We start from the raw sequence: 12,129 nt of genomic DNA, 5'->3' as shown, positions 1-12,129 counted from the left end.
GAGACGCGCGAGCATGGTACGTCTTGCCAGGCATGTTCGTTTCAGTCACGCGTGCGGCATGCAAGCATTGCTAGGCGTTGCTAGGCGTTGCAAGACGCCGGCGTGCCAGCGTTGCTGGAGCACATCAAGTTTTGCACTGTAATGCGCAACTTTTTTTTAACTTTAGTAAACGAAACTAGAAGAAAGCGTCCACGCTTCTCTATATTAGCTATTCAATTTAAAGATTGTGCGACGATACAACATTTTTAATAGAATAATGGTGTTCGCGGAAAGATTTGAAGAGATAATCTCGAACCCAGGCACGCAGCAACCGCTCCTTAGGTGAGGACGGGTGAAGGGAGCTTTCAGAGTACGCTTGCTTCCTCCATCGGTCCTTCGCTGTAAGGAGGCCTCACGTAAGGTTAGGAAGCGCTCGTAGGAAAGGAACTAGGGGTGTGCGAATTTTCGGAATTTCGAATACGAATCAAATATTTTCCATATTCGAAGCGTATTCGATTCGAGAAGTGCATGTTCGGAAATTCACGAATATCCGAGGACGGCCGAATAACGGTGGAAACCGCGAATATTCGGATAGACTGCGAATAATTGAGCAATTAACCAATTGTATGCTTGCTCCGCATTCTCCTAAGAACATGTTTATTAACTGAGAACTTCGCATGATCCGCTCATTATCTGTATGCTCTGTTTCAGTCTATCTGCTTCAGGCATTTGAGACATGATCAGTTTCGGTTACTTTTTCACCAAGCTTTATAATTCCAATTATTTTGGAATGCCCCATTGCCTTGAAGGTTGCAAAGGCAACTCAGGGTTTGCTAACATTGATTCAAAATGTATCAAGGCTCTTTGTGCGGAGTGGAAATTTGATGAAGTGGCCAGCCTAGGCATGTTTCTTGATCCGCGCTTTATGGCCACAGTTCATCAGGCATCTGGTCAGATGATCTGGCTGAAAAACCTTGTGACAAGGGAGCTCCAGGAAGCCGTCGTGGAACACCATGGGGACACCGCCGTGCCAGCGTCGACTTCGTGTCCACTGGTGGCATCGAGTGTATGGAATGCTTTTGACGATCTAGTGATGAACAAAGAGAAGACACATTTGGCATCTGCCCCTGAGAGGGAAGTTACAGACTACGCGCAAAAGCCTCTTCTGGAAAGGGGCATGAATCTTTGTGAGTGGTGGCAGTCCATTGGCCGCTTCAGGTACCCGCTTTTAAGTGCACTCGCCCGGAAGTACTTGGCGATCCCTGCCACTTCAGTTCCTAGTGAAAGAGTCTTTTCTACCGGTAGAAATGTGACAGTGCATAGAGAGCGTTTACTTTCTGGCCATATTGAGCAGTTAATTTTCCTTCATGACAATCTGTAACAAGCGTTTTACCTGACTGAGGGCATTACCTGGGTCCATTATCTATAATTGAGTACCTCTTTAATTTGAAGCAACCTTGTAAAATGCAATGTTATTTTTAAAAGGGTAATAAAGCTATTGTTACCTCTCTTGCAATTTTTTAATACTACACATGTATTCGATATTCGATTCGATATTCGAAGAGAGTTCTTCGCCTTATTCGTATTCGATTCGTAATCGAAAATTTCAATATTCGCACACCCCTAAAAGGAACGTTTTATTGTTTGGGCCAAGCTACCTTCATGCGTCCTTACGCCGCTCCTGGCCCTGAACGAGCGCTTCGCCTCACTGCTTAACCACGTGACGTTTGGCTGCGCGTGCGTGCTGTCGCCCACCTTCGGAGAAGTGCGAGCACGGTACGTTTTGCCAGGCACGTTCGTTTCATTCAAGTGTGCGGCATCGAAGCGTTGCTAGGCGTTGCTAGGCGTTGCACGACGCCGGCGTGCCAGCGTTGCTGGAGCACATCAAGTTTCGCACTGTAATGCACTGCTTCTTTAGATTTAGTAAACAAAACTAAAAAATAGCGTCCACGCTTCTCTATATTAGCTCATCAACTTAGAGATTGTGCGACGATACAACCTTTTTTATTGAATAGTGGTGTTCTGGTGTTCGCCTAAAGCTTTTAAGAGATAATCTCGAACCCAGGCATGGCGGCAGCCGCTCCTTACGTGAGGACGGGTGAAGGGAGCTTTCAGAGTATGCTTGCTTCCTCCATCGGTCCTTCGCTGTAAGGAGGCCTCACGAAAGGTTAGGAAGCGCTCGAAGGAAAGGAACGTTTCATTGTTTGGGCCTGTGTCTAAACGCTTCTGACCAGAAAAAGAAGGCATTCGTATGCTGATCTGATTTAGTTAATGTCAGAGCTGGGGCCACTACTAATTTTCTTACCACCGCTGTAGCTGAACTGACGTAGAATTTTCGAATCAGTATTTCCACGATTAGGGAACAATGTCATTGCACTTCATACCCATATAAGGCAGTATGTTCAGGAATAGATTTGAACACAAGGGAAGCACGGTTAATTTTGACGCTGATTTGTAGTGTTTGCTTTTTGTAGCCAAAACGTTGCTCTTGCATGGATATATTTTAGCGCCTATGTAAACAAATTTTATGTAACTTTCGGCACTTTAGTACCACTTCCTCTCTTAGCGTGTTTGTTTTTTCCGTGCTGTTTTCATTTAATTAGTTCGTACTGCTCGACTATCTATGTTTAAAACAAGTTGTTAATAATCACAGGGAAGTTTTGTAAACAAAGAGCAGCCGAGGCAGTTCACATCTGCTTTTCCATTTTTTCACTTTTTTAATGGAAGAACAATCTGCTTATGATGGTTGTTGTGATCGCTGCACCGACTAGCAGTTGAAGCGCTTTTTCTTTTTATTTTGCAAATATTGAGCCCTTCATCTTATGCAAATTTATGTTTCTCAAAGGTTATCACAGAGAACTCACGTCCCTGCAGACCTTCACCAGCCTCTTGAAACGCTTTCGCGGCTGACTGGCACACATTTAGCGCTGGCTATGCTCTCATGCTCCCCTGAATGTCCGTCTTGACCTTCGCAATTGCATTTCAGTAATCGCGACCTCGTAATGAGAATAGAGGTCGTCTTCAGAGAGATAAAACATATTTCGTCTATTACTTACGATATTCAATGGAGCAACAAGGATCGGTGTAAAGATGAGAATAACTTGTCAATAAAGTGAGAAATTTGTCATCCAGAGCCTTTGAGCACAACTTTACGAATTGGCTTTCTGAAATATTAAGAAAACTTTGTAGTCCGCAAGGTAAGAGAAATTATTAAAGGGCCCCTCATCAGCTCTGGCCATCGTGAGCTGGCAAGGGAAGTGCATAGAATGCGCGCTAACGATCGCGTCTGCCAAGTATTACGTCCCTGTGCGCCGCGGAAAGCGCTTCAATTACAAAGCAAAACCCGTCTGCCCTTCTCGTCACGGGTGCATCGCTCCCAGCCGAAGAGTCGACGTATGTCGCACAATTAAGTGCGCCTGCATACACGGCACTGCTATGGCGTCGCTCATAGTGGCGGGTGACTTAGAGAATTATTCGAGGCGACAGCAGGTATTTGTTTGATCTGTTGCTTCAATGGACGAATTATACAAAGCCTACAAACCGAATGTTCGCGTGTCTTTGTTTTGCTTGGTACCGTAGCGAGAGATATTTACTTTCCTTTTGTCAGCTTGTTTCCATGTCGTGCAGTCGCGTGCGCAGAGAGTGAAGCTATGTGATATTAAACTGTGTTCCCGTGCGCTATCATGCTCTGGGATCCGCTTGCGCTTGCCTCAGTATTCGTGCAGCACTGGCTTAGTAAGGTGCCCCGTGCACATCGCGCAAATTGATACGCTGCGCGAAGCGAGACAAAAGGCTGTTTCACATGGTGCAATTTTCAGTCAGCGACACAGCGACTTCCGTCGCTCAGCGACTGCCGCGACGTCGTGTGCTCTCCGCGGCTGGATTCCAACGAGTTGGTCGCGCTGTCGCTGAGTCGCAGCGATCGGCGTGATGTGGGAGGGGCAACGTGTGACGAAACAAAGCGCCGTCGAAATAGGCGCTTTCCTGTTTAACCACGCGTTGGTAGCTCTGTGGACCAGTGTTGCGCGGCAATTTTAGTTATGTTTCAATAGGGCGTACCCACCAGCGCCTGTATCTTAGGAGCTTGATAAACATTTTCTTTTCTTCCGCTTACACAATTCGTTTAAAAGGAGAAGCTGTACGCTATCCATGTCGGGAGAAGGACGCCGCTTCAACATAAGGCACGTACCCACTCGATCGTCACCATCGTCAACCTCTTCATCGCTACTAATTGTGCCAGCTGCTTATACATGCACACTCGACAGTAGCATGTTCTTCTGCAAAAGCAAATACTCCTCCAGGAAAAGTTCTGGCTCCCATAGTAACAACGAAAGTAAAGTGTACTAAACGGAACCACCCCACCGGTGCCGCACAAGGCGCATGCTCATATCTTCGGTGTTCTGCAGCGGCTTACTCACCGCATCTGCAAGCTGTCGTAATGCCTCCAGGCTTGTAAACGTAAAAAAATGGTGTACTTTTTCTATTATCTAATAATAATAGGAGGATTCAAATATTTGACTAGTTTCCATATTGTTTTTATTTAACGATGCAGGCAGCAACCTTACGCATCGCTGCGACGGAAATCGCTCTGCGACGTGCGCGGCAGAACGATTTTTTTCGCCCCGATCGCGCCATGCGAAACAGCCTAAACGCCAACAGCTCGCGCGAGAGGCCGTCAGCGGAAGTGCGCCGCTCAGCAAGAAAGGCGATGAAAAAAAAAAAACGAAGGCGGGGTCCTTGACGTATACAGCACGCGATACTCTCGCTCCGGCTCGCGAGAACGCAGAGAACGAATTTCGTTTGCGGAGGCTAGACCGGGGCACGTGGAGGTAGCGTCATGTTCGTGTCGACGCTCGCCTCCTGAAATCATCGTTTCCGGCACTGTAATATTAACGCGAGAGTGTTAAGGGCCCCGCGTTTAAGAAAATCTGGCGTCGGCACCCAGCGTCGACCGTCATTTCAGTAAAAATCATTTTGAACCATGCATACCTAATCAGCAGACCCTTCATGTAGCGTAAGGAAGTTACTGAAGTAATTGGATATCATAAGGTAAGATGCGTCAGAAAAATCGTAAAGTTCCATTTACACACAACCTACAGACATGATAACGTCGGATTGTGATTTGAATATACCAGTACACATAATTCTGTTACGCGGCAAGTCAAAACACAAAACCCTTTCTAAAAGACGTGTTTTTTGCCGGAAGTTAAAACACACAAAAGGAAGGCACATAGGAGACAACCCAGGCGGCACTTCCAACTAATTTTGTTTGGGGGAAAAACCAGGAACATATATGCAGATACATACATGCGCAGGCTGTTCTCGAACCTACGTTACCCAGCGATCAAAGAATCTCGTTTCCGATTTGTAGAGCAAGACAGATGTATCGATTATGCAACTTGAACCTTTCTTTTTTACATAATAAGCTTCCATTAACTCACGTGATGCTTGATTTGTGTTTGTACCAAGAATCTTAATATTATGATAACGTGGTTTGCACATGCAGGCCTTGCAGTGCGTTGGCAAATGTTCTACACCACCTTTGATTAGATTTAGTTCGTGTTCCCTGGCTCGTTCATTCAGTACTCCGTCGTCCATCATGTGACGGAGTACTGATGCAACCAAGCCCTAGGACAGCTTCGCAAAGCCTACACTGGAAGGAAGACAGTGGTCGAAATAAACAACCTGGTGCTACTGGGAAATGCCAGCATTTCGGAAGATACGTCAACTCTTCTTATGAAAGGATCTAAATATAGCAATCAGGCCAGCGTTCCCATGCATGAAGTGGCAGTGTTAAACAGACATGTGGATAGGAAATTTCCCCAGGAGGACAAAGAAAGATGTTTGCTTGATAGTGTGGATAGTCTGGAAAAAACGTTTAAGGGTATAGGTCAAGCCGTGATGCTGCTGTTATGAGGAAGACTAACGTTTGGCAGAGGTCCTAACCTGGTTATTGTGGAAGCACATAAAGAGCGGTGTTTTGTGGTTCTTCGTAGAGAAATGTACAATGAAAAGGCCGCAAGGGCTGTAAACAAAACTTTGTACAGACTAGGAGATTAGAATCAAAAGTAAAGAGTAAAGTTGTCAAGCTATGTAAGGAGCTCAACTTGGACAATTTGGCCAAAGATATTCCCGTTAAAGACCAGCGTGACCATATGGTCACGTTAGTCTGCACAGTGCATTTCAAATAATTAAGATTAGTGAAATGGCACCAAAATCGCCTTTGACATGCCGTTAGAAAGATGATAGTTCTCTTTATGTATATCAAGTGGCAGCAGGTGTCAGTCATTTTGTCGGAGCCCCTCGCAAGGGCGGGGGGCTCCGTTGTTGTGCGAGTAGTGTCGCCATGCATCACTCCCAGGGGTAATGTTTTTTTTTTCACTACTTGTTTGAGCAATAGTCGGATATCCTTACCTCCATATTGCTCTTTGAATATGTGACCTTCGATGAGCATTTATGAAAGATTATTGTTTGATTTATCCATGACGAGCGCGTTATCTTGTGCGTTGCCATATGGTCACGCTGGGCCTTTAGGTTACATAACATTTTATTTAAAAAAAAAAACGGCATTCTCATCTCTTGCACGGCTGCTGGCATGTTACCGGAGTAGTTATTCCTTATTTTATTGTCTGAATAGGTTGAAGCTGGAATAAATAGCGAAGATACTCGACGAAGACGATGACGACTTGTCAGTGATTTATATCGACCCGGGAGAGGCTAGCACCTATTCGGATGAAGAGTCGGCCGATGAAGACTCAGCCGGCCCATTGACAATCTAATCGGGAGGCAGCTATGAGCCGGCGCTGAAACTGTTTTTACTGACGGACGCCGCATTGGTGAATCCGATTCGGAGGAAGACGACCCCGGCGGGCCAGGTGACGGAACCTGAGAGGTTTCTTCTGCTGTAGTTGATGCGGCCATTCCTGCAAAATTATCCACTGCTTCTAAGTGGACGAACAGTAATCTCCAGAAAAGCTCCGGCATATTTCCCTACCCAAACTTTGCTGCTTACAAGGACTTTTCACCTGTTGAGTTGTTCGAAATCTTTTTTGACAAAGCCGTCGTGGAGCTGCTAGTCAAACAATCAAGAAAGTATGCGTTATTTTTCAATATGCCCGATACGGAGGTTACCAAAGAAGAATTAGGTTTTTTTGGAGCGCTCGTTTTGTCTGGCTCAAACCGCTTGCCAGGGAAAAAGTGCCATTGGGACAGCGTCTTGGATATGCACAACACGATGGCCTACAATGCTATGCGAGGAAATCGCTTCGTACAGGTAATGCGATTCTTGCACTGTGTGAAATGTAAGCCTAACGCTTAGTGACAAGTTGGCAAAGTTGCGTCCATTGATGGCACTGTTGAAAGCAAGGTTTCTGGAGCACTTTCAACCTGTGCGCCACCTGAGCTATGACGAAAGTATGATTGAGTATTATGGTCGTCATGGCTGTAAACAGTTTATACGCGGAAAGCCTATCCGGTTCGGGTATAAAGTATGGTGCCTAAATGCACGGATAGGTTGTAAACTTCAAAGCCTATCAAGGCAAGCAGGGGATCCCGGAACATCTGAAAAATATTAAAAGGACTTCGGAAAAGCAGCGGCGCCACTTCTTCAAATGGTGGATGAACTCGCAGCAGAGACGTCCGACCTTCCTTTCTTTTTCTATTTTGATAATTTATTCACAGGCATGCCGCTACTCAGGCATATCAAGGCACAGGGCTACGAAGGCACGGGCACAGTGAAGCAGAGCCGTGTTCCCAAAGAGTGCCCTATCGCTCGACCACAATTCGTCAAGCGCCAACCTCGCGGGCAGAAGAGCCCGTGCTGAGCGACAAGGGGATAATTGCTGTCCGCTGGATGGACAATTCTGTAGTAACCATCGTAACCATCATTCACGGCGTAGAGCCAATGTCATCTGCAGACAGGTACTCTCGCGTTCAGAAGAAGCAAATCAAGGTGGCCTGCAAGAAACACTGTTGCTCAGTACAAGTTTTATGGGAGGTACGGACCAGATTGATGCAAATGTAGGCACCCATTGGATTGTAATCCGTGGCAAAAAGTAGTGGTGGCCGATTTTCACTTGACTTTGTGGTGTATCTATCAGCAACGCTTGGGTGCTAATTCGTAGCACAGGGTTCAACGTAACGCAGGTGGAATTCCGCAGGCAAATTGCACAAAGCAACCTGATGCAATGAGATAAAAAAGTATATAGGACCTGGTCAACGCAGAATCCCAAAGACAGGTGACGTCCTGACTGGTACACGGTATGACCAAGTGGCCCACTTTGTAGCACCAATACCTAATGGCAAGAGGTGGAGGTATGCATGAAATAATTGCAACAGCGCAGTGCGCACACATTACACAAAGTATGACGACGGCATGTGTATTCCATGATTTAAACCCGCCGTGGTTGCTCAGTGGCTATGGTGTTGGGCTGCTGAGCACGAGGTCGCGGGATCGAATCCCGGCCACGGCGGCCGTATTTCGATGGGGGCGAAATGCGAAAACACCTGTGTACCTAGATTTAGGTGCACGTTAAAGATCCCCAGGTGGTCGAAATTTCCGGAGTCCTCCACTACGGCGTGCCTCATAATCAGAAAGTGGTTTTGGCACGTTAAACCCAATAATTTAATTCTTTTTTTCCATGACTTAAACCATATCACACCAAATAAGTGCTCGAGCATTCGCTATATATGTTTTTTGTGATGTTTCATGGCTTGAAATAAATGTTTTTCACTTCGCGTATTTTGCTGTAGCGTAAGGGCCCACTGTGACAATATGGTCACGGGCTATATTTCAAAAACTAATTAGGCAAGAGTAATAATTTTTTGCATGTGAATCATTTGTACAAAGGTAAGTTAATAAATTCAATTTATTTCAAGATAGCAAGGAAAAAAGAAACCGGTCCCTAATGGGTGAACAATGTCAGAGCTACAGCGCTAAAGAAAGTTTTCAGTGCACAGATGCACAAGCCCAATGTGCCGTTTAGGAGCATCGTGAGCGAAAGAGACACGTGGCAGTTCTTATTTAGTAGGCACATACTAAAGGTGCTTAAATGTGTTAATGTAAATGACCTTTTCTCGAAAGGCAATTCATAAGACATAGTGCAATTTCTACGAAACAATGAATCCCTAGGCAATGCTTTTGCTGTATATGTTGGGGATCTTTCTTATTCAATTCCACATAATGTACTTTTTGCTGGGGTAAAAATGTGCATAGAAGAAAACAGCACCATAGGTTTTCAAGATGCAGCCGGTGTTACGCGTGATAACTTTTTAACGCTATTGGAAGCCGATCTTAATAGCACCTTTATTTGTTTAGACAAACAGCTCTTCTTACAAAAATGCGGCATTTGCATTGGTTCGTGTATTGCACCGCTGCTGCGCAGCATATTCCTATCTAGTGTTGATCGCCTGCTCGATGAGGCTTTTAAACGGGAAAGCACTTTAAATATTTTAAAGGTTTCCCGATATACGGACGACTTTTTAATTATTTTTAACAGACAAGGCTCACTGAAAAGCTGCGCCGATATTTCAAACATATTTATGGACAATGGCAAAGGGCTTTCGTTTACGCACGAAGTGCCAAAGTGTAACACCCTGCAATTTTTCGATTTAAGGTGAACTTTTGATGACGGGCAAGCTTGTTGAGAATATTTCCCCCGTGCCAAGAAAGGGTTATTGCCGTATGATTCTTGTCATTCCGAAATTGTCAAGCGTAGAACTGCGATGCTCTTCTTGGAGTCTGCCCTCAGGAAATCATGTGCACACACGATGCAGGCCTCATTCGATAATCAGATCAAGCGGCTTGAACCAGCACGGTTCCTTGACACGCTGGTGAAAATCAGTCACCAAAACCCTTTTACGGAAGGCAAAAGGTACCAGCGCCACAAGGAAGGAATAAAATGCCAGAACCGTAAGACCTGCAGTGATTCTTTATGTTCATAAGGTCTCCATTAACCTCAAGAAGGTAGCAGGCCAGTATGGCGTATCTATTGCCGTTTCTGTCCCCATCCAACTGGTTAGACTCTGCTCGAGAACCACTCGCAAGGAGACCGGTTGGCAAGGCTGTGGCTAGAAAGATGGCGCGTCTTACGGGGAATGCGCCACGGGTGTGGTGCACGAAATTCATCTTGAGTGCGGCAAGCCCTTCATCGGACAGACTGGACGCAGCATAATGAAGGAGCCAGGGAACACGAACTAAATCTAATGAAATATGGCGTGGCACATTGTACAGTGCGCTGCGAGGCTTGCATGTACAAACCAGGCTTTCATGAGATTAAGATTATTGGTAGAAGCAGAAATCAAACATCATGTGAGCTAATGGAACCTTGTTATATAGAAAGAAGGGTGCAAGTTGCATTAGTGATACACCTGTCTTGCTCTTCAAGTCGGAAACGAGATTGTTCGACTGCTGGATAACATAGGTTTGCGAACAGTCTGCGCATGCGTGTATGTGTTGCGAGACAGCTGTTAAACATAGGCGGTTTGTTTAGCAGGTTGCGCGCCGAAGACGATGACCCTGGCCATGATGATGAATATACACAGATGAAGACGATGAAGGTATAATGTAATGCTCACACAATTTCCTCCGCACGTGGAAGCGGCCAACCTGGCCGCTGGTTATGGCGGCACACGCCAGGTGAAAGGCTTTAAACGCGAAACACGGGCAATCTCTGTGGCACGGTAGCGGCCGTCCAAAGGGAGAACAATTGGAATGACACGATAGTTTCCTGGCGAAGTCTGTTCCCGAACAATGTAGGGCCCGATAAAACGGGGCTGAAATTTCTGGCATAAGCCAGGAGCGCGAACTGGGGTCCACAGCAATACCTCGTCTCCAGTGTAGAAGAAAACGACATGGTGGTATACATCATAGCGAGTTTCGCGGTCTTCTCGACTGGTATCGGTGTTGAGGCGGGCACGTTGGCGACACCGGAAAATGCGCGAAACGAAATGCTCACGCATTGATGTGGACGAGGAAACGAGGACATTGAAGAAAGAAACGCCGAGTATAGTGATCGATTGACGACCATATACAATCAAAAAGGGCGAGTACCCTGTAGCGCGTTGGACGGCCGTGTTGTATGAGAAAATGATGAATGACATCCCAACTGATGACGAATGACGAATGACAGTAGAATGACATCCCAATTGGTGCGGTCAGGGTGGACGTACATTGATATCATATTGGACAGCGTGCGATGAAAGCGCTCTGTGAGACCATTAGTTTGAGGGTGGTAGCTAGACGTCGTTTTATGGATGGTACTGGACGCACGGAGAGCATCGTCCAGAAGTTTAGACAGAAAGGTCCTGCCGCGGTCACTCAAAAGTACACGTGGGGCTCCGTGCCGTAAAAAGATGGCTTCCAAGAAAAAGGCTGCAACCTCTGACCTGACAGCACAACTCTGGGCCGTCCAGCGAGCCGAGGAAGCCGCTTCAAGACAAGGTCTCGGAACCGCGTCCGCGGCGGGTGCCCAGACCCACTAAAAAGACGCCGGACTCAAATCTTGTTGATTTGAAATAAAAGTTTAAGCTCTCTCTCTCTCTCCTCTGCGGATCCCGAAGAAAGTGCGGCTGTTCCAACGTAACGTGTCAAGTGGTCTTGAGCTGTGACAATCCATCGTTTACCGCAAGTGGTTAAGGGCAGAGGTCTATAGAGGTCGATACCAACGACTGCGAAATGAGCTTCAGGACACGGGAAAGGTCGGAGCAGTCCAGCCGGAGGTGAGGTCAGTCATTTGCGGTGTTGACAGAGCGAACAGGAAGCCACGTATTTCGCTGGGCTGGTTGCAAGTCCAGGCCAACAGAAGCGGCTGCCAATTCGCTCATAGTTTTTATGGAAACCAAAGTGACCGGCAGTGGGATCGTCGTCAAAAGTCTCCAATATCTGGGCCCGAAATGATCTGAGAAGGACAGGAACCCAACGGTGTCCTTAGGGATGGAACACGTACCGGTATAACACCAAACGTTCGATCTTAAAGGGACAGTAAAGTGAAAAATTATTTTTTCTGCATCAGTAAATTACCGTTCTAAAACACCAAAAACACCACTCTTACAACGATAAGACGTTTGGTAAGCCATAAAAAGTGCAAGAACGAAATACGGGTGGCGACGCCTACTTAAATCGCGCACCTAGGGGCTGTGACGTCCTGGGTT

The 12,129-nt window shown here is 46.2% G+C and overlaps 1 protein-coding gene across 4 annotated transcripts in view; it reads left to right on the top strand.

The window, feature by feature from the left end:
* Positions 1-12,129, top strand: part of LOC135912333 (uncharacterized) — a 140,747-nt gene that overhangs the window by 42,575 nt on the left and 86,043 nt on the right. The window lies entirely within an intron of this gene.

The sequence above is a fragment of the Dermacentor albipictus genome, chromosome 1, assembly GCF_038994185.2.
Source record: "Dermacentor albipictus isolate Rhodes 1998 colony chromosome 1, USDA_Dalb.pri_finalv2, whole genome shotgun sequence".
NCBI lineage: Eukaryota > Metazoa > Arthropoda > Arachnida > Ixodida > Ixodidae > Dermacentor > Dermacentor albipictus.
The sequence above is the reverse complement of the archived record's forward strand: the minus strand, read 5'-3'. Positions and strand labels throughout refer to the sequence as shown.